Below are 27,362 nucleotides of genomic sequence, written 5' to 3'. Positions count from 1 at the left end.
CCCTATGAATCTTGTATGTCTGTAACACAGTAGGTGCTTACCACCCTTCAGGTCCCACACATTTGACTCCACTCACAGGTCCAATTAACTTCTACTTTCTGAGATGTCTAACCAGCAATTATGTACCGAAATTATGGGGGGTATGCAGAGCACACTGAATTATTCTGAGTCAAGTTAAACCTTCAATATCAAGAGTACTAACTTGCATCCCAGGGTTTGGAATAGGGATGTGAATCGTGTCCTCGATCGTCTTAACGATCGATTTCGGCTGGGAGGGGGAGGGAATCGTATTGTTGCCGTTTGGGGGGGTAAAATATCGTGAAAAATCGTGAAAAATCTAAAAATCGCAAAACCGGCACATTAAAACCCCCTAAAACCCACCCCCGACCCTTTAAATTAAATCCCCCACCCTCCCGAACCCCCCCCAAATGACTTAAATAACCTGCGGGTCCAGCGGCGGTCTGGAACGGCAGCGGTCCGGAACGGGCTCCTGCTCCTGAATCTTGTTGTCTTCAGCCGGCGTCATTTTCCAAAATGGCGCCGAAAAATGGCGGCGGCCATAGACGAACACGATTGGATGGCAGGAGGTCCTTCCGGACCCCCGCTGGACTTTTGGCAAGTCTCGTGGGGGTCAGGAGGCCCCCCACAAGCTGGCCAAAAGTTCCTGGAGGTCCAGCGGGGGTTAGGGAGCGATTTCCCGCCGCGAATCGTTTTCGTACGGAAAATGGCGCCGGCAGGAGATCGACTGCAGGAGGTCGTTCAGCGAGGGTTCCGGCGCCTCGCTGAACGACCTCCTGCAGTCGATCTCCTGCCGGCGCCATTTTCCGTACGAAAACGATCCGGCTGGGGTTTTAGTGTGCCGGCTCACGATTCTAACGATTTATAACGATAAATCGTTAGAATCTCTATTGTATTGTGTTCCATAACGGTTTAAGACGATAATTTTAATCGTCCTAAAATGATTCACATCCCTAGTTTGGAATGCCTCCTTCCCCTTCAATGTTTATGCTTCCCTCCACTATTCCACCATAAATCTCTTGAATACCATTAAATGGAATGTAGAGCTTACATCCCTTACTACTCAGGTACCCGGGATTTCCCCACCCTGCAAGTACCTCTCTTCTCCATAGGACAGTGAAACACATTCTCCAGCTTGCTCTTCCTTTTAAACACCAAAGTCCAATGTGGAATATGGGGCTCCCACCCCTAACTCTTGGGACAACTCACTTTATCCTCCTCCTTCTACTCACACCTCCTTTGACACTTGCACCTCTCTTTAGTCATTCCAAATTCACCTTTCCAGCAGTGTCCAGGTCTCCCTGGTCTCCTTCTCACTCTGTGCCTCCTTGGGGCACTCCTCATTTTAGAACCACCCTGTTCTAAAATGGCTACTGGCCATTTCCTCAGGAAAAGGAATTGCTTCTTCTCTTACATCCTTGGCCTCGGCCTCAGCCCTTGAGGGAGAAAGCTTCTGCAAGACCCCACTCTCTATGGGAGGGTCCCTGAACCCGAATGAATGGCTACTTCAGGCTCCCACCATCCTAGAGGTCCTTCTCTTCCTTCACTCCATAATCAGAAAGGCCATTCCTACCACTTTGACCCAGGATTTACTTCCTACGCCACTCATTCACAAATCAGTACCCCAAAATAACATTCAGGTTAAAACATCTCAGTAAACAGAATGTAATCCACAGATCAGCACTATGGCTGATGCCATCCATTGGCCATCTAACAGTACTGCATGCCCAATAAACATTTCTCCTCCTAACTTCAGATCAAGGACAGCCAGGGTCACCCTCACTCAAAATGCCTTAAAATATTAAATCATAAACAGGAACATAACTGGTGATCCTGCCACATATGTAAATAATCTAATGGGGGTAAAAGGATGACAATTTCTGGGTCTTCTGGATCCCATTCATCTCCTTAAAGGCTCTCCATACCATATTATAATACGGACAATTATCTCTATAGAAAAAAAATGTCAATTTTTCCATTCCAAACCAATCCAAAGTAGACTTTCGTAATTGACTTCTTTGGGGAAATCCAGATTTTCTGTATTTTATGTCTTGCAGCAGCTGTAAGCAGATGAGAGATCAAGAACATATTTTCCCTGCAGGGTACATGTTTTAGGTATTGAGAGATCCAATAAGGTAGGGAGAGGTTTCATACTTATTTCAGTGATTTTATACTTTCAGTAAATATGGGTTCTAAGACATTCCCACCAGATTAGGAAAAAGATCCCCTTGTTACTGTGTGTGTAGTGTGCTGATGTCAAAACGCCTGCATACAGAAAGGAACGATAAAAGCAGCAGGGCTCATTCACTGGAACGTTACAAACATGAGGCTAGAGGATGGGAATAAATAAAAAAGCTAAACTGGCATGGAGCAGCAGTTAATACCCTTAGAAAAAACATGGGGGTAACCTGCACGGAGCAGCAGTTAATACCCTTAAGAGAAACATGGGTGTAACCTGCACGGAGCGGCAGTTAATACCCTTAAGAGAAACATGGGGGTATCCTGCACGGAGCAGCAGTTACTACCCTTAAGAGAAACATGGGGGTAACCTGCACGGAGCGGCAGTTACTACCTTGGGAAGCTTGCAGGGCAGACTAGATGGACCATTTTGGTCTTTTTCTACTGCCATTACTATGTTACTATGATAGCATCACTGTATCAGAAAAACACTGGGATCACAACCTTGACAGAAGAATCAAACCTTTATTCCTACCAATAAAAAGCTTGATGCTACCAAAGCAGACATAGTGATAAAAGAGAAAAACAGAAGAAGAGCATTGCTAACAAAAGTATTCTGTGCAATCTGTGGAGAAACAGAAGATCCTCAAGTACCAAGAGATGCTATCAGAAACCAAGAAAATGTGGCAACAAGATACAGAGAAGGTCTCATTTACATTGTGTGCCACTGGCTTGGTTAAAAGGAACTTCCAGGCACACCTTGCCTGTACTTATTGCACCCTACGAACTTCAGAAGGAAGTTCTCTTTGGCACAATACAAGTATTAGGAAAAGCAGTAACTAATGGTCAACCCTGCTTCACAAGTGAGGTTCATTCCTGTCATCAGGGCTTAATTTGTAGACAAAGAGGAAGTGGAACTGTGGAGTGGGGTGAGATAGGCAGGGCCAGGTGGGATCAGGGCCGGGGGTGAACTCTTATCACACACAAATACCCAAACACTCACTTCCCACTCTTAATATGCTCCATGAGCACTGGCAGGCAAAGGACAGCTGAGGGATGAATCACTGAGGTAAGGAGGAGAAGGCAGATAGAGAGAATGGGGCTTTTTCTCTCTAACCCCCTCCTCTTCTCTGCCTTAGTGGTTCTGACACTCCATCTCTGCCACAAGTTCCTCAGTAGTCTATGTTCCCTCCTCCCCTGGTGATCCTCGAGCCCCTCCTTTCCCTAGGAAATCACCCTCTCCAGCAATCTCCTCCCTTCCCTCCTCAGCCATAAAGGACAGATCTTATTTATTTACAGGGACTTCTAGCCCACCATATTACCAATAACATGTTCAGCTGGTTCACCTCTGCTTTGAGGGGTGGGAACAGACTGGTGTGCACTGTTTGCTGTCCTCAGTCTCCTTGGACAAGGGTGTGGAGCCTGGAATTCAAAAGCATGGCCTGCTCTTTGCCTCCTTGGGTGTGGAAGAAAGGTATCAACGTCACTCTGTTCTCTCTCCCTCCCCCTACTATTCAATCCTTTCTTCACCTCTCCAATTATTTCACTCACAGATTACCCCCCACTCTGATTGTCTCACTCACATCTCATAGTCCCTCCGATCCCCTCACTCACACCCTGCAGCACCTTTTATCCCAAGTCACTCTTTCCCCCTCTCCCCCACACAAACCGTAGCCTCTCAGACCACATTACTCACTCTTTTGCACTCCCACATCACATTGCTTACTCATGTTCTCCTTCCTCCTATCCTTTCACTCATTCCCTCCACCCCCTTCTACCCCTTATTCACTCTCTTGGCCCTTTCACTCTCACCACTGTGTGTTACGCGTGGCCGACTGAGGGCTGCCCCCACTGTTGGCCGCCTTACCTCCGACGCCGGAAGTCGCCGGCAAGATGTCTGTCTGGACCAAGATGCAGTAGGCCGCCGAGCAATGCTGTCCATGCTGCATGGGGGACGCCGCTGGTTGAGTTCCTGCATCCTTGGCTCCTGTGTTCCTGGTTCCTGCGTCCTTGTTCACTGTGTTCCTGGTGTTCCTGCTCCCCTGTCTTTGGCTCCTTCCTCTCAGGACTGATTCTCTGGTTTGGACCTTGGCTTACCCTGACTGGTCTTCTTCCCGGACTGACTTCTGGCTGACCTCGGATCTTCACTCCACTTCGCTTGTTCTGCCTTGACCATGGTTCATCTTCACATTCACTGTTCTGCTGCCTGCTCTGACCTCGGCCTGCATGGACCTCCTCTTAGCTTGCTCCTTCTTCAGATACTACGCTTCTCAAAGGCTTGCGCCTATGTCCAGCCACTCCAGGTACCCAAGGGCTCAACCTGAGGGGAACGAGGACTGGTAGTAGTGAAGTTCCTAACTCCTCCTGTCGATAGCGGGAACCTTCAGGGCCCTGCCTTGTGGGTGGCGCTGACTCCACTTTGGCTCAAGGGTCCACCGACGTAACACTGTGGTCATTAGTAGCAAATGCAGCAGATCCTGGGATGACAGCATGAGAAGCAGGAAACCAAAACATATAGGAGTGGCAGAAGCAGTGGGGCTGACAGGCATTCACCCTGCATCTTTTTTTTTTTTTTTTTACCTTGGCTGTTGTCCATCCTAAATTGTGCTTGAAAATTGCACAAAATTCAAAGCCATGTGGCTGCCCTTGCCTCAGGCCTTGCAACTCCAATGCTTTGTGTTCTTCTTCCTCCAATGGCTTGGGGGGGGGGGGCACAACAAGTATAAATGGCTCTGTTCTGTTTCCTCAGGGGAGCCAGAATTGATACACACAGCTGGCTCTGCTCCGTTTCTCAGGTGCCAGAGAAAAGATGGCATAACGCAGTTCTGAGTTGATCTGTCAGAGACTATTAAACCCTTGGTAATGGACATGAAAAGGGGTTGAATTAGCATAAGTTTGAAAGTTGTGAGCAGTAGTGCCATCCATCAAGACCAGGGCTGAAACCTTGATAAGAGGCACAACTATTCACAAGCTTCAAACTTGTGCTAATTCAAACCTTTTTTGTGTGTCTGTTCTTTACTCTGCAGTGTCTGCTTCAATATCACCCCTTCCTCTTTTGTTCCCTGCAATTCAGGAGGAGAGATGGGGGAAGGGGGAACAAGAGAGGAGGGGCTGGATTAGGGAGCAGAGTGGCTCAGCCCCTCCTCTTCTCTTCCCTGCAGGCTGCCTGGAGGGGAGGGGCTGGAGCAGAACACCCCTGCTGCTCTGCCTCTAAAGCCTGAAAAGAAGTATCAGGCTGTTTCCGCCACACATTCTGCCTGTCATGGAACAGACAAAACAAAGCCATCTGGAGACCTCTAGACAGATCACACATACATTTTCCGGAGACCATGTTGAATTTTATCACCATTCTCCTAAACCTGAAGTGTGGGCAAGTCTTTTTGACTTCTTGCCCATAGAAAAGCAATTAGGAGGGTCAAACATATTACAATGAAGCTAATAATTTATGTTATTATGAACTGGGGAAGGTAAAAAAAATCCTGATGAAGGGACATTTATATAAGCAGGGCCAAAGTTGATGAACAATTTTCTCAGGAAATGTTTCTGAATCCTGATTTTGGGTGCATCGAGCCCCATGCAAACAGGCAAGAAATCTGCTGTATGCACCTGTTTTAAAATGATATTTCTTAACTCTTTTCATTAGGAGCACCAATTACTGTATTTTAAGGCACTAGCTGCAAATGCCAGCACAAATCTTTGATATTCAGGGTGCTTGCACAGCATTCGCAGAGCAGTTGCTAGCTACGAAAATGATGTCACTCCCAAGGTATCCCATAAATACTCCTCACCCTTTGCTAATTTAGGAACAAAGATGCTTAGGATATCTACCGAGTGGCATTAGCACAATTGATGGACAGTCACAGCTGTGGTGCTCCTTTATATGTCAGTAACTGTGATTGTAAAAACTGCAAGTGACTCAAGGCAATTCCGTGTATTGCGCCTAAGCATCCTACAGTTCTGCATCCTACAGAAATGCTGCTTGCCCTGTTCTCAACTAAACCTGGACAGAACAACCAGAACAGTAAACACTTTACCAAAATCACAACCTTTTATCACTAATTTTATTCTTAATTATCACAATTACTGATCTATAATTTTCTGCTCATTGTTATCGAGCATAATTATGTGTGTGTGTGTGTGTACACGCGTGCCACCTGAGTAACAGAGAACCGACTCATTATGCGATACGTTACACTCTGTAGTGGATGCAGTTGCCCCTTTAAAATGTGTTAAGGCCATTTCGAGGAAGGTGGGAGTTCCTTGGTACACAAATGAACTTAGAGATAAAAAGAGATGTTTCTGGAGAGTTGAAAGGAAATGATTTATTTATTTTATTTATTTAACTCTTTTCTATACCGACATTCATGATACAGATCATATCATATCGGTTTACAAGGAACAAGGGGAGTTATAACATTAATATTGAAGAGGAAGCAAAGTTACAATAAAACAAGGTTGTGGGAACTTGGGAGCTGAATTAGCCATAAGCAGAGGTTTAACAAAGTAGACTATAACGAAGTAAACTTAACAAGGGTGTACTGGAGGTGCCTTGAGTTAGATATAGAGTGTTCTGTATAAGTAGCACTTATATGCGGACCGCACTTATATGCGGTCCGCATATAAAAAATATAAAAAATGATGTTTTATGCCATCTCTGGAGAGATTGTTTTTCAATGCAAATTCAGCAATCGCTGAATCGGCCGTTCAAGTTATTTGATTTTGTTGATAGATTAGTGGGAGGGAATAAGCATTCTTTTGGCAGTTGAGGATTTCTCGCCTGAGGATTTTGCAAGTTATTTGAGGGGTAAGGGTTGGAAAGGTAGACCCCCTAAGCCGAGACAAAGTTGGTGCCACCTGTAGGAGGCAGCCCCTATAGGTTCTTGTGATCGGGAGGTGGATGCAGGTGAAGTGGAAACCCAACTGGACCTTCACCTATACCAGCCCTTGTTCCACGCAGGCTGAGCCCTTGGGTACCGGGGCCATCAGGACTTAGGTTTCCAGACAAAGACAATCTCTTGAAGACGGAAGGCAAAAGCGAAGTCAGATGAACAAGAGGGCGGGGCCGGCACCAGGCAATGGAATCCAGGAACAGGCCATAGGTCAGGGCAGGTAGCTAAAGCGAAGAGATGGTGACCAGGCAGGAGGTCAGGGCAGGCGGCAGATGAAGCAGAATACAGGGACATACTGAGTCAAGAACCAGAAAAGCAAGCCAAGGGGATGAGGAGCTAGAACAGGAGCAGGAACAGGATCACGGAATCAGGAGCAGGAACTAGAGCAGGAATGTGGGACCAGGAAAGGAACAGGAACAGGAGCTGGGACATGAAATTAGGAGCTGGAACTGGAATAGGAATGCAGAGCAACTTACACTTAAGGAAGAGCAGGACCTGCTGCTGAGGCGAGGAAGGGATGGCAAGGCAGGGTATTTATACATGCTTTGCCTGATGTCATCACTCCAGGATGTGGGGAACTTTCCCGCCGCTGGCCCTTTAATCTGAAGAGGATGGCACACACACGTGCCTGGAGGGCACTCAGAGAGCAGTGGCGCCATCGGCGTTGGGAGATAGAAACATAGAAATGATGGCAAAAGAAGACCAAATGGCCCATCCAGCTGCCCAGCAAGCTTTCACACTTATTTTTCTCATACTTATCTGTTGCTCTGACCGCTGAGGTCAGGGCCCTTATTGGTAACTTTTTGGTTCTAATTTCCTTCCACTCCCCCACCATTGATGTAGAGAGCAGTGCTGGAGCTGCATCTAAGTGAAGTATCAAGCCTATTTGGTTAGGGGTAGTAACCACCGCAATAAGCAAGCTACTCCCATGATTATTTGTTTACCCAGACAATGCAATTTAGTCCTTAAGAACATAAGAACATAAGAAATTGCCATACTGGGTCAGACAAAGGGTCCATCAAGCCCAGCATCCTGTTTCCAACAGAGGCCAAACCAGGCCACAAGAACCTGGTAGTTGTAACCACGGCAACAAGCAAGCTACTCCCACGCTTATTTATGAATGGAAATCCTTTGTCCCACATTTCCTCTTGCCGTTGAAGCATAGAGCAATGTCGGTGTCGCATTAACTGTGTGTATGTTTATTGATTAAGGGTACTAATCAGTAATCACCAGGTAGTAGCCATCATTCCCACAAGCCACCCCCATGCCTCTTCTCTTCATTCACATCCTCAAGACTTTATGGATCCACAGTGTTTATCCTATGCCCCTTTGAAATCCTTCACAGTTTTGGTCTTCACCACTTCCTCCGGAAGGACATTCCAGGCATCCACCACCCTCTCCGTGAAGAAATACTTCCTGACATTGGTTCTGAGTCTTCCTCCCTGGAGTTTAAATTGTGACCCCTGGTTCTGCTGATTTTTTCCAACGGAAAAGGTTTGTCGTTGACTTTAGATCATTAAAACCTTACAAGTATCTGAAAGTCTGTATCATATCACCCCTGTCCTCCTAATCTCCAGGGTGTACATATTTAGATTCTTCAATCTCTCCTTAGATGTGAAGAGCACGGGAGCAGGCCGCGCCAGCAGAGGTCGGCGTCGGAAATGGGGCCAGCCATGAACGGGGCAGAAGTAGGCCTTCTGAGGTGAGGGGAAGCGGCCTCGTGGGTCCACGGCCAGGGCACCTAACAGTAAGGTTAACATGCTGCAGCAGGATGCTTTGCCCTGCCCTAACTTTCTGGACGGAGATTCAATAAATGTTCAAGATTTGAGCACCTTTGATACTGTATCAGATATGGAGATCGAAAATGTATTGCTTTATTTTATGACACAGTTACAGGTGGAATAGAAATATTTTAAATAAATAAATAAAAATAAAATGGATGAAGCTTTGATTTTTTTTTTTTTTTTAAACCTGGTGCCATTACCCAAATTGAGATAGTACGAATTTCTGCAAACTTTAATGATATCCAAGCAATGATATACTATCGATTTATTATCAAGGTGCTCTTTCTAGCTCTGGCCGCATAATGAGATACCCTTTATTCTAACAGAATAATTTAAAAAATGATCTCTTGGTAGCCCTGGAGAAATCTTTCAAATGCATTATTGAATCCACATTTGAGAAATGTCCTAAAATGTAACTTTTTAAATTCAGCCCTCCCAGGAGAAGACACTTTTGATGTTATTCTGATCGAAAACCTGGATTTTGAGTTTCCAGTTTCATAATAACATAACAGATGACAGCAGATAAAGGTCTATTGGTCTATCCAGTCTGCTGGGTTATTTTCCTCTCTGGTTCTCTATCCTTGCTTGATGAGTAAATACGTTTCCATATTAAATCTAACACTAACTGCACACTGTGTCTTCAACTGACTTCTCAGTGCAGTTCCTATCACTGCCCTATACATCTTTCCAAAGCAATTTTATATTCTGTTACAGCCCTGGCCTCCACCACCCCTGCTAGGAGGCAAGTCCAGGCCTTGTTGCCTTCCTTTTCAGTTCTTATAATACCTATACCTAATCCAACATCCAGGCCCCCTCGCATGTCTTATGACCAAGTTTTCCAATAATCCACACAGCCATCAAAACTAGCCAGGCTCTCATCCAAAAAATCTAGCCTTCCTGTGTTTAAGAACATAAGATATGCCATATTGGGTCAGACCAAGGGTCCATCAAGCCCAGTATCCTGTTTCTAACAGTGGCCAATCTAAGTCGTAACTACCTGGCAAATACCCAAACATTAAATAAATCTCAAGCTACTATTGCTTATTAATTAAAAGCAGTTTATGGTATTTTCCTCTAGGAACTTATCCAAATTTGCAATGTTATATATAGTGTTTATCGGATGGTTCTCCCATCTCTGTACCTTGTTCTCCATCAGGTACTATTCCTATATTATTTCCATCTGTCCTTTTTTCCCTCTCTGCGCTCTTTCCTACTTTCTTCCTAGCTGCTCCCCTCCCCCCACCCTGGTTTTTTGTATTTTCCTCCTTCAGTTATATTGTAAACCAGCATGATGTACCCACGAATGTCGTTATAAAAAAGCTAATAAATAAAATAAATTAAATAAACCTTTTTTTAAACCCAGTTACACCAACTGCCATAACCACATCCTCTGGCAATGAATTACAGGGCTTAACTATGTGCTGAGTAAAAAAGAATTTACCTCAATTTGTTTTAAATGAGCTAGTTGCTAACTTCATAGACTGCCCCCTAGTCCTTCTATTATCTGAGAAAGTAAAGAACCAATTTACATTAACCTATTCAAGTCCTTTCATGATTTTGTAGACCTTTATCATATCCCCCCTCGGTCGTCTCTTCTCCAAACTGAACAGCCCTAACTTAACTTCCTTAGCCTTTCCTCATAGGGCATCCCCTTATCATTTTGGTTGCCCTTCTCTACACTTACTCCAGTGCAACTATATCTTTTCTGAGATGTGGGGACCAGAATTGCACACAGTATTCAAGATGCAGTCTCACCATGGAGCGATACACAGGCATTATGACATCCATCGTTTTATTTCCCATTCCCTTCCTAATAATTCCTAAAATTATGTTTGCTTTTTTGATGGCCACAGCACACTGAACTAATAATTTCAATGTATTGTCTACTATGCTGCCTAGATTTATTTCCTGGTTGATAACTCCTAAGATAGAACCTAACATTGGGTAACTACAGTAAGGGTTATTTTCTCCTGTATGCATCCCTTTGCACTTGTCCACAATAAATTTCATCTGACATTTGGAAGCCCAATATTCCAGTTTCACAAGGTCCCCCTGCAATTTATCACAATCCGCTTGAGATTTAACTTCTCTGCATTATTTTGTGTCATCCTCAATTTTGATCACCTCACTCATCGTACCCCTTTCCAGATCATTTATAAATATATTAAAAAGCACCAGTCCAAGTACGGATCTCTGAAGCAATCCACTGTTTACCTTTCTCCACTGTGAAAACAGACCATTTAATACTACTCTCTGTTTCCTGTCTTTTAATTAGCTTGCAATCCACAAAAGGACATCGTCTCCTATCCCATGACTTTTTAGTTTTCTTAGAAGCCTCTCATGTGGGACTTTGTCAAATGCCTTCTGAAAATCCAAATCAACACATTAACCAATTCACCTTTGTCCTTCAAAAAAAAAGTAGGAGATTTGTGAGGCAAAGCCATGGGACAAAGCCATACTGCCTGTGTCCCATGTATCTAAACATTTTATGATTTTATTCTTTATAACAGTTTCCACAATTTTTCTCTGCACCGAAGTCAGGCTCACTTGTCTATAGTTTCCCGGATCACCCCTAGAACCCTTTTTAAATATCAGGGTTACATTGGCCATCTTCCAATCTTCAGGTACAACGGATGATTTTACAAATTAATTGAAATAAGTCTGAAATTTCATGTTTTAGTTCATTCAGAACCCTGGGCTGTAAACCATCCAGTCCAGGTGATTTACTACTCTTCAGTTTGTCAATGTAGCCTACCACATCTTCCAGGCTCATTGTGATTTGGTTCAGTTCATCTGAATCATCACCTTTGAAAACCGCCTGCAGAACAGGTATCTCACCAACATCCTCTTCAATAAACACTGAAGCAAAGAATTTGTTTAATCTTTCCACGATGGCCTTATTTTACCTAAGTGCACCTTTAACCCTTCGATCATCTAATGGTCCAATCGACTCCCTTGCAGGCTTTCTGGTTCAGATGTATTTTTATTATGAATTTTTGCCTCATCGGCCAACTTCTTTTCAAATTGTCTTTTAGCCTGTCTTATTAATGTCTTACATTTATCTTACCAATGCTTATGCTTTATCCTATTTTCTTCTGATGGATCCTTCTTCCAATTTTTGAATGAAGATCTTTTGGCTAAAATAGCCTCTTTCACCTCAATTTTTAGCCTTGCTGGCAATCGTTTGACCTTCCTTCCACCTTTCTTAATGCGTGGAATACATCTGGACTGCGCTTCTAAGAAGGTTTTAACAATGTGCATACCTGTTGCACACTCTTTACCTTTGTAGCTGCACCTTTCAGTATTTTTTTAAATTATTTGTCTCATTTTATTAAAGTTTTCCTTTTGAAAGTTTAGTGCTAGAGCCGTGAATTTACTTACTGTCCCCCTTCCAGTCATTAGTTCAAATTTGATCATATTATGATCACTATTACCAAGCGTCCCCACCACTATTGCCTTTTCTCACCAAATCCTGTGCTCCACTGAGAATTAGATCTAAAATTGCTCCCTCTCTCATTGGTTCCTGAACCAATTGCCCCATAAAACTGTCATTTATTCCATCCAGAAACTTTATCTCTCTAGCATGTCCCAATGATACATTTACCCTGCCATTATTGGGGTAATTGAAATCTCCCATTATTTCTGCACTATCAATTTGGTTAGCTCCCCTAATTTCTCTTAGCATTTCACTGTCCATCTCACCATCTTGGCCAGTAGTATACTCCTATCACTATACTCTTTCCCAACATGCAAGAGATTTTTTCCCATAAAGATTTGATTGCGCATTTACGGCCAGATTTTAAAACCCCAGCGCTTAAATCCCAGGGTTTATGTGCATGGCCGGACCTTAGGTGTGCCGGGCCAATTTTCAAACGGGCCCGGCCACATGCATAAACCTTGGGACACGAATAAGTGCTGGGGCCTCAAAAGGGGGCGGTCCGGGGTGGCGGAGTGGGGCGGGCTGGGACAGCACCTGTCCTCCCTGTCCCGGCTGCCAGCATGTGCAAGTTACTTCAGGTCAGGTCCTGAAGTAACTTGCAAAATAAAAGGTTAAAAAAAGAAGGTTTTAGAGGGTGGGAAGGAGAGGGGAAGGGGAAGGAAGATTAGGGTAGGGAGTAGGAAAGTTCCTCCTAGTTCGCTCTTTAATTGGAGCGGACTGGGAAGAAACTGGGCAAGGCCCCGATACGTCGCTGTGCGAAAGTGGCCAAAGTTGACCGCCCCCCCCCTTGCGCGTGCCACCACCGAGTTTATAACATGCGTGCACCGGCACACGCATGTTATAAAATCGTGTGTCCCTGTGTGCATGCCGGGTAGTGCGCGCACATGGATACGTACGTTTATTTTTTAAAAATCTACCCCTTAGTGTCATGCAGGATTTTTATCCTGTTGGACCCTATGCCATCCTGGACATAAAGCCCCATTCCGCTACCAAGAAACTCCTCTTTGTCATTGCAATATAATTTGTACCCTGGTATAGTACTATCTTCTGTATCGCTCCATGTTGAGACCGCACCTTGAATTCTGTGTACAATTCTGGTCACTGCATCTCAAATGAGGAGGAAATCCTGAGAGGGGGAGATCGCTCCCGGGACCCCCGCTGGACCACCAGGGAATTTAGGCAAGTTTTGGGGGGGTCGGGAGGGTGGGGGTTGCAATTAAATTTGAACGGTTTAGAGGTTTCTCTTTTTGTGCGGACGAATTCTTCGAGAAGGCATGCCTCTGGTTCCCTGCACATCGCCAAGATGTTTGAGCCACCTTATGACGTTCCTTCGAAGTTGGTGGAGGAGGTTGAAAATTGATTACAGTCCCGCTTCACGAAGGGCCTCCACTGCCTCTGATAAAGATTTTGCCCGGTACGTGGTGCCATTACGTTGAAAAGAAAGTGAGAAACATTCATGGGTTTTCTTATCGTTTCGTTGCCCCCCCGAAACGCAACAAAATAGGAAATATTGTCTCTATTTCCTATTTCGTCGCAAACGAATGCACATCCCTAGTAAATAATATACCCCAATAGTTTTCTTCTTCCCAAAATTTTTAAGTTCTAAAAATTTCCCCAGGCAGTACTTACCGATTCTTTTCAGCCACCAGCAAGATGAACCTCTTTTCTCACAGCTCTCACTGGATTATAACTAGGGCTTCTGACAAATTTAGGTGATTATTTTCCAGGAAATTAAGGGGGGCCATTTTCAGCTACTGTGCGGCTCAGCTAGTTAGCTAACCAGCAGGGCATATTCAGCAGTGTGGTCACACCACTAAATATATACCAAGCTATCTTAAAGTTAGCTGGGTATGTCTAACCGCTAACTTTAAACAGCTCTATGGCTTGACGAGAGTTAGCCACATACTTTAGGTTAAGCAATCTACTCCAGATATCAGACTTAGCCTCCATCTGGACCTCCCACCAGCCCCTGGAATACCCCCAATTTATGCAACTAAAGTCTAGCCGCATGATTCATTATGCAATTAGAATTTAGATGCATACAGCGAAGGATATTGCCAGTAGCTATTTAGACGGATAACATTTCAGTTATCTGTCTAAATGGCTTTTGACCTCTAGGTGTTTATGATTGGTTTCACAGCACAAATTAAATATTTGGTGCATTTTTGGTGGAGTTAATTTAATAAGGTATAAATCAATTTATCTTCAAAATTGTACATGCCTTTATTAGTTGCAAAATGCAACTTCACAATGTTGACTGAGAGGGATGGGGATAGGAGTATGTGTGGCTGGGGGGGGGGGGGGGAAGGGTTTGTGGCTTTGGTTGGTGAGGGGCTGTGTGTGCCCTGGGGGGGGGGGGGGAGAATGTATGTCTCTGGTTATGAGGTTGGTGGACAGTGTGTCTGGCAGGGGTGTATTGGTTGGGGGGATGGCTGGTATGTGGCTTAGTGGGTCTTTTCCCATTGCTCTCCCTCTCCCCTCCCTTCTCCTCCCTATCCCATTGCATTTCCCTTTCCCCTCCTTTCTTCGCTCATACCACCTGTTGGCTCCTCCCATGGTGTCTTCTTCATTAGCCGAAAGGCTTGGGTTTGGGCTTCCCACCAGACTGCTCCTCCTGCGGCACATCTTCATCAGATCCAGGGAGCTTGGGCTTCCAGTTGATCTGCTTCTCCCAAGGGCCCTTTTCTTCAGGCCTGCAGGGCCTGGGCTTCATGTCGGCCCACTCTAATGATATCATCAGGCCACTGCCTCTTCTTGACTCACTTGAAGGCTGTGGCTGAATGACAGCATCAGAGCTGTAGACCCCTGGTTGGGGGTCTTTTATTGATTTTTTCAGTTTTAACTGAAAATCAGAACTACTAGTTATAACCATAACTTCTTGAAAGTTTGATGTGACTGTACCACTACCGTTAGGTTATTGCAGAATTCTTGGAAGTCTGATGCAGTTGTCCTATCATACTCTGCCCATTGTCTTATATTCTCCCCTTTTGGGCCTGCTAAGGATTCATATGATTAAGCAAAAGACTCATATCCCCTCCCTCATTTCTTCTACCTATTACCACTCACCTGTTCATACCACTGTTCTATGTCTGTCCCAAGCATGCTTAAATTCTGTTACAGTTTTAGTTCCCATTACCTCTGCTGGTACGCTATCCCAGGCATCTGCCACTCTCTTGCTAAAAAAATATTTCCTCATATTTCCTCTGAACCTTTCTCCCTGCAGCTCCAAATCATGATCCCTTGTCCATTCATCTTCTCATAATCTACTGAAGCCTGTCAAATATTTGAAGGTTTCTGTCATATCTGCCTTTCCTCTCTTTCAGTACATTCAGTACATTTTGAATGCCATAGGCTTCTTGTGCTAGTAAGGTTTTTTGGGTTGAGTTAGTAGTGACCCAAGCTGAAGTTCTGAATCAGCTGGGATCTGAACCAGGAGTAGGTGAATCAGCTGGGATCTTGAACCAGATCCCAGCTGATTCACCTACTCCTAATATATATATTTGCTTTCTCCTAGTATCTTCGTCAAATGTGATGATGCATTTCATTAGACCGAATTTCACTCCTGTTACAGTAATTAAAAAATTTAGGAATATTTTTTATGAGTACTATTCAGTACAGTATGAACTAAATCTGAACACCATTCAACTAGGATAATCAGAATCAAAGTGCTTTGGATACTTGTGATCCATTCATGGCTTAAATAAATCTTGAATATTCAAAGCGTTAATTAAATTACTATATTCACTTGGTTAGGATCTTTTTGATCTGATCCATATACAAATATTCACTGATGGGCACTTATGTTTTTAAGAATTTAGCGATTTGTGCTGTCTTTGGATATGCTGAATACTTTTGTAACCCCAACCTGTCATGTGTGTCCTTCATGGCTGGAGCCATAAAGTTATTTATAGTCTCTTTGGGGCAGGGACCCTGATTAGCTTTTCTTTGCTCCTTTTCCCCAATGTATGGGTCCTTTGGCTTGAGGATCTTGGGTCCCAGTGAAGGGTTGGCTAACTTCCCTTTAGGTATCCCTGGGAGATGGGTATTTTCTATTTGTATGTGCTAAGTGCCAAATAACCATGCTGGAGCCATTGGATGAGTGTCCAACTTAAAATCTTTACTATTAACATCAATTGGATAATGGTACAATAGATATGATACAGAGTCAGAGTCTTTTCTCTTCTCTGGTTACAATTCCTTAATCCTCTAACAAAAAATCAGGTATCTTAGAATTTGTATATAGATGTTTATCAATGTACAATTTTTGGAATTTACTAATTTTTGTTGGGTTGTTTATTTTATTTTATTATAATTCTGATTATCATTATTAAAATTTATGTTCAATGCATTTTTTGTAGAGCCCCAGATGCAGCCATAAAGCGAAACTTTGGCCAGAGTCGGGCGTGTCACAATCCATTTGAATAAATTATTTTCCAAGGTATCGGTCTTGTTTTTGTTTTCTTCACATCCGTGGCTTTCTTAGACCGATTACCATCTTGTTTTGTGGGTCCCTCCCTATTACAGTAAATAATGAGACTTTATTATGCTGGAAATAGGAGTAGAACCCACAGAGTGGGAATATAGACACTGTCCAGAGTAGTGGGATATCCTAGTGATGATGACCCCGGTAGTGGCCCGTGGAGTGGGGTACGCCAGGGAATCCCTCCTGTAGAGTGGAATACCTTGCACTGTAGATCCGGTAGTGGCCCGTAGAGCATGGTACGCCGAGAGTCTGTGCTGTTCATGGTAGCTGAGGTGCAGGAGGTCAGCGGAACTGGGAAGATGAAGAATCCAACTCTGAAGTGTAGATTCGTGGAAGAGAGTTTGCTGAGGCAAACACGTTAGTGGCCCGAGGCACGGGGTACACCGGAGGTTCCTACAGCAAGAGATGGTATGCAGTAGATAGACATACTCACTAGGCAGATCTTATGCAGAGTTCTGGGCCTGAGTAGAAAGGATTCTCCAGACAGAAAGGCACTCCGAAGAGTGGATAGCTAGAATGCAACAAGGCCCCCGAGGAGCGGGTACCTAAAGCATCCAAGTCCCAGAGAACAGTAACAAGTCCCAAAGTAGAATGGCGTAAAGCAACAAAGCGTCTCCAGATGAGGAGTGGAATTCAGTAGGAAGGAAGTCCTTTCCTTGCTAACTCACCAGAGGAGAGGGTAAGCAGCTTAAGTACACTGGTGGGTGACATCATGGGGAGGGGACGCCCCCGAGGTTCCCGCCATGATGTGTACAAGAGAGGGCCTGGTGCGTGCCCTAGGTTATCTCAGAGTCAAGATGGTGGATGGGATTGCCCTTGCTGTCCCGGGGATGCCAGGGAAGGTGGCATTTGCAGGCAGAGGTTGCCATTTGTCCCAGAATCGCTGGTACAGGGAAAAAAGAGGTGAGCATGAGAGGTCTCAGCCGTCTGCGACCGACAGGCACAACATCCATATACTATCTGGCGGATGTTCTTCTACTATCTGAGGGTGAGATCCCTGGTGGGCATCTTTCTATTCCCAGCATAATCCAAGGCCCACCGGGGATCTGAGCTGGAGAATTTTGCATGGTGTCCTTAGCATGGGTGAGCTTTTAGCCCGTTTTATGGACTAGGGATGTGAATCGTGTCCTCGATCGTCTTAACGATCGATTTCGGCTGGGAGGGGGAGGGAATCGTATTGTTGCCGTTTGGGGGGGTAAAATATCGTGAAAAATCGTTAAAAATCGTTAAAAATCGAAAAAATCGAAAAATCGAAAAACCGGCACATTAAAACCCCCTAAAACCCACCCCCGACCCTTTAAATTAAATCCCCCACCCTCCCGAACCCCCCCCCAAATAACTTAAATAACCTGCGGGTCCAGCGGCGGTCCGGAACGGCAGCGGTCCGGAACGGGCTCCTGCTCCTGAATCTTGTCGTCTTCAGCCGGCGCCATTTTCCAAAATGGCGCCGAAAAATGGCGGCGGCCATAGACGAAAAAGATTGGACGGCAGGAGGTCCTTCCGGACCCCCACTGGACTTTTGGCAAGTCTCGTGGGGGTCAGGAGGCCCCCCACAAGCTGGCCAAAAGTTCCTGGAGGTCCAGCGGGGGTCAGGGAGCGATTTCCCGCCGCGAATCGTTTTCGTACGGAAAATGGCGCCGGCAGGAGATCGACTGCAGGAGGTCATTCAGCGAGGCGCCGGAACCCTCGCTGAACGACCTCCTGCAGTCGATCTCCTGCCGGCGCCATTTTCCGTACGAAAACGATTCGCGGCGGGAAATCGCTCCCTGACCCCCGCTGGACCTCCAGGAACTTTTGGCCAGCTTGTGGGGGGCCTCCTGACCCCCACGAGACTTGCCAAAAGTCCAGCGGGGGTCCGGAAGGACCTCCTGCCGTCCAATCTTTTTCGTCTATGGCCGCCGCCATTTTTCGGCGCCATTTTGGAAAATGGCGCCGGCTGAAGATGACAAGATTCAGGAGCAGGAGCCCGTTCCGGACCGCTGCCGTTCCGGACCGCCGCTGGACCCGCAGGTTATTTAAGTTATTGGGGGGGGGGTTCGGGAGGGTGGGGGATTTAATTTAAAGGGTCGGGGGTGGGTTTTAGGGGGTTTTAGTGTGCCGGCTCACGATTCTAACGATTTATAACGATAAATCGTTAGAATCTGTATTGTATTGTGTTCCATAACGGTTTAAGACGATATTAAAATTATCGGACGATAATTTTAATCGTCCTAAAACGATTCACATCCCTATTATGGACTCCTCATTATCCTGTCCCTTTTGTGGGATATCAGAGTCTGTCTTTTTGTGCCAGACTGCAGCCTCTTTTTATTTTCCTCAAAAACCTTCTTCTGCAGTTCTGCCTTCATTTCTCTCCCCACATTCATCTTTGGACACACCATGTCCCGGACCCCAGCTCATAGAGCAAGGGACCTCTTATTCAACCTCCTCCTGACCCTTTCAAAATTCGCCATCCACAAGACCAAGAGGGAACAACTGGATGGGGAGGTTCCCATGGACTGTGAGGTCCTGTTCCAGGCATTGGTGCACTCCTACCTTTGAGCAGAGCAATATTTCACAGTAACTACTGGCTCAGTTGACACCTTTGCCAGCCAGTGGGCACTAAATAATGTGCTCTGCTCACCCCCTGTCCCCCCGGATTATGTTTTACACTTCAATATTTGATTTACTCTGGGGCATTGTATTTCATTTTTGAGTTTCAGGCACATTAACTGGTTTATGTTAACTTTAGTCTAGATTGTTCTTTTTTCTTGGTTCTCCTCTGAGGGATCCAAGGTCATATGTACTACTCTGGTGCCACCATCAGGTGGCATTGGACTGTGGCCAATCAAAAATAGGCCTGTTTTACCCCAGTGCATGCTGGGATTTATTCTGAATTCCCTATTGCTTTCCCAAAGAAAAGCAAGACTATAAGTGCCTGCATGCAGGGGAGTTAATCCAGGACTGGATCAACCTGTCCTGAAAATCTGGAGCCAGTTGGCAACCCTAGGTCTGAACTCTGCAGATGTCAGCATAATCTTCAGGCTCCTGGTGGATTTGTATAGTTCTGCCTTCACTGATTTCACCAACCCCTCCTCTTTGCTGCTGTCACCAAGTGGCTTGAGGATTGGGTAAGTAGCAGGAGGGATTTGTTTCTGAACCCTTCCCCCATCTTTAACCCATGTAACTCTATGTAGGATTTTTTCTCAAAGTTTTTCAAAGAATAGCAAAGTCTCAAAAGTTATAAAATAGCTGTTTCTAAGTCCAAAACATCACTCTTCACATCCCACACTCTAAGCCCTACGTTGATAGAAGAAAATATTTGCATAAATGTAAATCAATATAAAGAGACACTTTTGTGGGGGGGTAGGGGAGGATGCAGAAAAGAAAATCAGATTCAACTTTGAATGAAATAGTAATGTGTAAGAAGTTGGATTTCATCCAGAAGGGAGGGGGTTGCGCAACCCTTAACTCCCTCCCCCCCCAATGCAAAACCTTGGGGGTGTGACTGCAATGAAATAAATGATCATTTAGCAATTATGGGGCAATTTTAAAAAACATTCACCCTAGTAAAATTGCCCTGTCTGATAACTTCCATCCTCAGCTTGGAGAAAGGAACGTGCGGGGATTGAGGTGAGATGTTCCCGGGGGCAGTGAGAGGGCAGACTAGGGAAACAACACAGGTAGATTGGATTTTCATATCCACCTGGCATTTTTTTTTCCAGCATGGTTTTGCCTACAGAAAAAAAAACAACAAAACCCAGCTGCAAATTCCATGGATAGTTTAAAAAGGGAAAACAGCTGTGTGGTTTCCCTTTGAAAATGTGTTACGAGGTGTGCAGGTACAAAGTGCCCATGGACTGGGCAAGTGACCTGGCTGTCTGCAGATTGTCCCCTCTGTGCCTTGCAGAAAGAAGTAATGCCGTTCAGTATTCTAAATATGCTATTGTGGGATACACAATGGCTATCAGTCATGAAGCTTAAGGCATCACCTTTGTTCAGGGCGGGGGTGGGGAAGGAATTTGTGCAGAACACTCCTCACTTCTGCCTCCTCTTCCCTGGCTGCAAAATCCCATGGTCCATGAAAGTGCACTTGCCCTACTACCAACCTTTGCTCTAACTCTGAAGAGTCTGATCAGTTAAAATTCTTCCCTCTGGTTTATCTCTTCCCCCAAGGTGAATCTGTTCTGAAGATTAGTCTGTGTGCTTGACAGGCATCTTCTAGCCTTGCAGATGCCTTAACTGAGAGGTTTTAATAGCAGGCCATATCTGTCTAGCAAAGCATGGTTGAACAGCTACTTATTGTGTTGAATTTCAGTATAAAGTTGCACAGTTGCCGTTTGGTGATGTCGAAATAAAGGTTAACACAAACAGTTTGCAGGTGATACCTTATATTTTCTTGTGGACCAACTTAATGCATTTGTGACTAGATTTTGGAAGGGAGCTATGCTTCCTTCAGGAGATCAGCGCGTAGCTGTAGGATTTACTGTATGCCTAAAGTCCGGCCTGTATTGCATTGGAAACTCTGGAGACAGTGACACATGGCCCAATCAGTTTATTTTCTGTTTTCTGTTAGCGTGCTATTGATTTCTTATAGATTTACTACACGGTGAATATTGCCGTTGCTCATGCAAAATGGGAAGGGAAAAAAAAAAAAAAAGAACGCTCCTGGGTCACTGCCGCATTCATTATTTACCCTGTCCCTCATGGCACTGAACATGTTAGCGAAACTATTCCTTGTGAAGAAATACATTTCTTCTACACCTGATCTGTTGGGGCACTGCAGGCCCCTTTGGCCTGACAGCATTCCATTCCTGAATACCTGCTAAAGTAATGACAAAGCAGTCAGCCAAGACAGGGTGACAGTAAATCAAGTCAAAAACTCCGAGAAGAGGAAAGTGGAAGCAGGGGTACAACATTAGAACTTCACTTGAGTGAATCTTATTGCTCTTCTGGTAATCGTTATTTTTAAACTTTGCCACGTGTGCAAAGTTTGGGTAGAGAAGAAGAAGAAAAAAAATCTTATGTCTGGGCTTGTACGTTTTAAGAACCTCCAATCTTCCCTTCTAGTGCATCACTGCAGTTATGACGAGATGCTAGAACAAACCAATTTCTCTGCAGATCTGTGCACAATCCATGCACACCTGGGGAATGTCCCTGGGTAAAGCAATGGAGTTGCTTCTGGGCAACCTGCATAATCGCTAGCCCTAAACATCTTTTCATAGCGGGGAAGGGTCAATTTCAAAGCCAACTGCAAGTAAAATATTGCTTTATCCACAGAAAAGGCCTTTTAGAAAGCTGCCTGCCCTCTGTGTGGGTACAAATATTGCACACAGGGCCTCCGTGTGTACTTTTATGAGCAGGGTTTGCATGTGCAAAAGTATGCATGCAATTGTTCTCTGAAAAGCTACCCACACAAATTAGCAGCTGTGAACGCGTGCAGTTTTTAAGGGATAATTTTCAAAGGGAAAATAACTGTGTACTTTCTTTTCAAGATTAGTGTCAAGTCTGCAGGCAGTTATCAAATTATTCTTAAATGAAAAATCCTCAGAAGGATTGCTGTGTCTGGTATACCATCAGAGAGGGAGAGAGAGAGAGAAAGCCATAATGCCCTCACACTAGAAAGGTATTTATATCTCTATGGGAGGCCCACCTAGTAACTTGAGGTGAGGTTTAGGTATTAGTGTAGGGGTTAGGGGCCACTTTGACATTCAAAGTGAGACGTACGAACAGAACAGTGGCCTCTTGTGAAGATTTGATGACTTTCGGAGTGAGAAAACTCACCCAAAGATGAGATTTGTGCAATGTTCTCTCAACCTAGCTTCATGGACTCTCTACCTGGGTAACATCAAACTAGGTTGAGAGAACATTGCACAAATCTCATTTTTGGGTGAGTTTCCCCACTCCGAAAGTCATCAAATTGTTGCATCCATTGGTCGCAGATGGCTGTGACCACTCTCCTTACCTCTTTTTCTCCCCTTTCTCTCTCTTTGGGCAAGATGGCTGCCTCCGGTGCCGAGTAAGAAGGTCCTTGGCGTTTCCAAACCAGCATGGATGTCCCCATCCACTATGCTCACTCCCGTGGCCTCCTAGGGTGCGAGCACGCACATCTCCTATACTCAAATACACGTCATGGCGGAAATGTCAGTATCTCCAGGTATATCTAGCCTCCGCTACCACTTTGAGTTAGCAAAGACTTCGCTTCGCTACTCTGACTGCTCTAAGCTGCATGCTTAGACGCCACTTTCACGCTGAGGGTCTCGCTCCCGTAAGAAGTTCAAGACACCCGCTCCTCGAAGGTTTCTCGCTTCTAACTTCCCTTTGGAGTTCTTCACTAACTAAGACAACCACTCCTCAGGAGTCTTTCTCTCTATTATACTTTCAGGATATTGGACCATTGGGTATTCGCTCCTCGAGGGCCTAACTACTTTTATATCCTGCACCACGGACCTTCAGTCCCACCATTCTACCACCAGGAAGACGCCTTCATTCAGTGAGTACCTCTACGATCTAGCACTCCAACTCCACCCACCAGCCGTGACGTTACCTGCACTGCAGGCTCCCGCCTATCGTGACCATGTGGGTGAGACTATACTTCTGAGCCTGTTGAATGTACTGGCACTTCGTGGATCAGTGCCTTACCTGCCTGCTTTCATCATCTATCTACAGCAGTAAATAAAGACTCTATCCATTCTGTGCTTGCTATCTGTGTCAGCCTATCGCAGTGGTTCCCCACGGGGCTCCTCCCCGTGGGAGGAGTCTTCTCCATTGCGACCAAGGGTCCACAATGCCTCAAACACAACACAAATCTGTTCGTACGTCTCACTTTGAATGTCAAAGTGGCCCCTAACCTCTACACTAATACCTAAACCTCATCTCGAGTTACTAGGTGGGCCTTCCATAGAGATATAAATACCTATCTAGTGTGAGGGCTCTCTCTCTTTCTCTCTCTCACCCTGATAGATAGACTGGCTCTCCAAGAGCTTAAAACCACTAAAAACGGCATGTGCGAAAACATCACAATGCACGATAAAGCCCTATCGCATGGCTTTATGCAAATGAAAAAGGTGTAGTTAAAGTTTGTGTTAAAGCCGAGCAATACGGCTTTGCAAAACTGTGAGCCCAGCCCACTTAGCCAAAACTCCCGCTGCAATATCCTCCCCTTTTTGTCATTTGCATTGCACCATGCACCTTAACGCATGCGAAAATGCCATATAGCACTTTGATAAATGACCCCCATAGTCGGATAACTAAATCACTCTCAGAAATGCTCCTGGAATGCCGGATAAGTAGCTGAATATGGCTAAACTAGCCATTTAGATGGATAACTTGCAGGTTAGCATCTAAATGGCTTTTGAATATTGTCTTCACTGTATACAGAAATGGCACGCCCCTGAGAGATCTCTGCTTACCTGAAACTACCTTGAGTTTGCTGTACAAAAAGAAAAACTTTCACAACAGCAATGAAGGGTTATAGAAGTTAACAAAATTTTAGGAATTATTAGGAAGGGAATGGTTAATAAAATGGAAAATGTCATAATGCCACTATATCGCTCCATGGTGAGACCGCACCTTGAATACTGTGTACAATTCTGGTCGCCGCATCTCAAAAAAAGATTTAGTTGCAATGGAGAAGGTACAGAGAAGGGCAACCAAAATGATAAAGGGGATGGAACAGCTCCCCTATGAGGAAAGGCTGAAGAGGTTAGGGCTGTTCAGCTTGGAGAAGAGACGGCTGAGGTGGGATATGAAAGAGGTCTTTAAGATCATGAGAGGTCTTGAACGAGTAGATGTGAATCAGTTATTTACACGTTCGAATAATAGAAGGATTAGGGGGCATTCTATGAAGTTAGCAAGAAGCACATTTAAAACTAATCGGAGAAAATTCTTTTTTACTCAACGCACAATAAAGTCCTGGAATTTGTTGCCAGAGGATGTGGTTAGTGCAGTTAATGTAGCTGGGTTCAAAAAAGGTTTGGATAAGTTCTTGGAGAAGTCCATTAACTGCTATTAATCAAGTTTACTTAGGGAATAGCCATTGCTATTAATTGCATCAGTAGCATAGGATCTTCTTAGTGTTTGGGTATTTGCCAGGTTCTTGTGGCCTGGTTTGGCCTCTGTTGGAAACAGGATGCTGGGCTTGATGGACCCTTGGTCTGACCCAGCATGGCAATTTCTTATGTTCTTAATTTTCAAAGACCTCTGGTGTTCTCCAGACCTGCAGATTTGCTATCAGGCTAATGCGCTAAACTGCACTGGTGTCTATAATAGCATTAATGTGTGTTAAAAATACTGTTAACTCCTATTGTCGATTATGAGCATTATTGGAGCTTTTAATGAGCATTATTTAACTATTGTGAACAACCTATGCAAATTCTTTGCTTGCTGCACTGTCTGTTTGCAATAGATTTCCTGAGTTGTTGCGTCACGCTCCTCTGACCTTATTCAAATCCCGTATAAAAACCCAACTTTGTAAGCTGCTTTTAAATCTTAACCCTTGATAATCCCATTCACAGCCTTAATGATTGTAACCATTTTCTTAATAAATGAAATTCCCAGAGAAATTTGATGGTAGAAAAAAACCAGACAACCTAACTAGTCTCCCCATCTGCACCAACTATTCAGTTTTACAGTCCCTGCCATTCTCTCAGAGGTCCTTTGTGTTTATCTTGGATTCTGATACTGTCGTTTACACCAACTCCACAAAGAGGCTGTTACATACATCCATGGTGCTCTCTGCAAAGAAATATTTCCTTAGATTTCTCATTCACCCTCACTTATGACCCCTCATTCTAGAGCGTCCTTTCTTTTGAAGGAGGCTTGCCTCCTGTGCATGAAAACTTTGAAGGTATTTAAATGTCTCTATCATATTTCCCCTAGCCTGCCTTTCCATTATGATATACATGTTTAGATCTTGAAGATGGTCCCCATATGCTTTAGAGTGAAGACCACTGATCATTTTAGTAGCCACCCTCTGGCCAGCTCCATCCAATTTATATTCTTCTGAAGATGTGGTGTCTAGAACTGTACCCAGTATTCCAAATGAGATCTGTCACCAGGAACTTATACAGGGGCAATATCACTTCCTTTTTTTCTGCTGACCTCTCCCTATGCAGCCAAGCATCTTTCTGGCTTTTGCCATTGCCTGATCACCTCCACATTTACAAGAATTTCATCTCCATACTGTACCTTTCCCTTGGGTTTCAGCAAATAAAATGCATAACTGCATTTTTGCATTAAAATTCTAGCTGCCAGACTCTAGACCATCCCTCAGGTCTTTTAAAATTGCTCCTCCTATTTTCCATACTTTCTTGACTGTCCACCCTGTTGCAGCGCTGCGTATATTAGAAATGTTAAGTAGTAACAGATGTAGATTTTGGTATTATTGGGAAAAAAGACAAACTTTCCCAATAATTCTTTTGCAATGTCGCTTACAAAAATGTTGAAAAGAACTGATCCAAGGACTGATCCTTGCAGCACACCACTATTAAGGCCCCTCTCCTCAAAGTAAACTTCATTTACCATGACCCTTTGTTGCCACCCACTCAACCAGTTTCTAACCCAGTCAATCACTTTAGGGCTCATACCAAGAACCCTCAATTTATTTGTAAGTCACCTATGCAGACCTATTTCAAAGGCCTTACTGAAATCCAAGTACACTCCCATGTAATGCTCTCCCCGATCCAACTCTCTGGGTACCCAGTCAAAGAAGCTTGATCAGATTCATCTCACAGGTCCTATCTCTGATAAAATTATGCTGCCTGGGGTCTTGTAATCCATCGGATTCCAGAAACTGACCTGTCCTCTGTTTCAGCAGTGATTCCATTAATTTGTTCACCACAGAGGTCAGACGCATTGGCCTGTTGTTCCTGGCCTTCTTATTTCCAGTTTTGTGAATAGAAACCACATCTGCCTAGCTCCAGTCCTCTCGAACTACTCCCAAATGTAAAGAAGCATTAAAAGGTTAGCCAGCAGAGCTGCCCGAACTTCTCTAAGTTCCCTTAATACCCTTAGATGTATCCCATCCGGCCCTATTACTTTTTCTATTTTAAGTTTAGTCCCTCACAAACACACTTTTCTGAAAATCAATTTTTATTTTTTTATTTGATTTATATTCCGCTTTTTGCACTTTTTTCAGCACTTCAAAGTGGATTACATTCAGGTACTGTAGGTATTTCCCTTCCCTCACATACAATCCTAATTGTATTTGTTTTGTGTGGCCCTGTTCCTGGCCCTCCCACAGTGAACACAGAACAGAAATATTTGTTAAGCAATTCTTCTTTTTCCTCATCAACCTCTACATATTCCTCCCCTTCACCTCTGAGTCTTACAATGTCATGTTTGTATTTCCTTCCATCACTAACAAATCTACAAAAAAGAGTCTTGTGCCCATATTTTACTGGTTGTTCTGGAGAGCCAGATAAATAATCCATCTAATGGAATATTAAAGTTAGTCTAATAAGTTATCTGGCTGACTTAAGTCTGTCCCTGAATGCCTCTAACTTATCTAGCTAACATTTATCTGGCTTAACAGATAGCTGGATAAGTTGGAGGTGATCAGAGAGGTAGGAAATTCGAAAACCTTGATGTGT

The sequence above is a fragment of the Rhinatrema bivittatum genome, chromosome 2, assembly GCF_901001135.1.
Source record: "Rhinatrema bivittatum chromosome 2, aRhiBiv1.1, whole genome shotgun sequence".
NCBI lineage: Eukaryota > Metazoa > Chordata > Amphibia > Gymnophiona > Rhinatrematidae > Rhinatrema > Rhinatrema bivittatum.
This window is presented reverse-complemented; position numbering follows the sequence as displayed.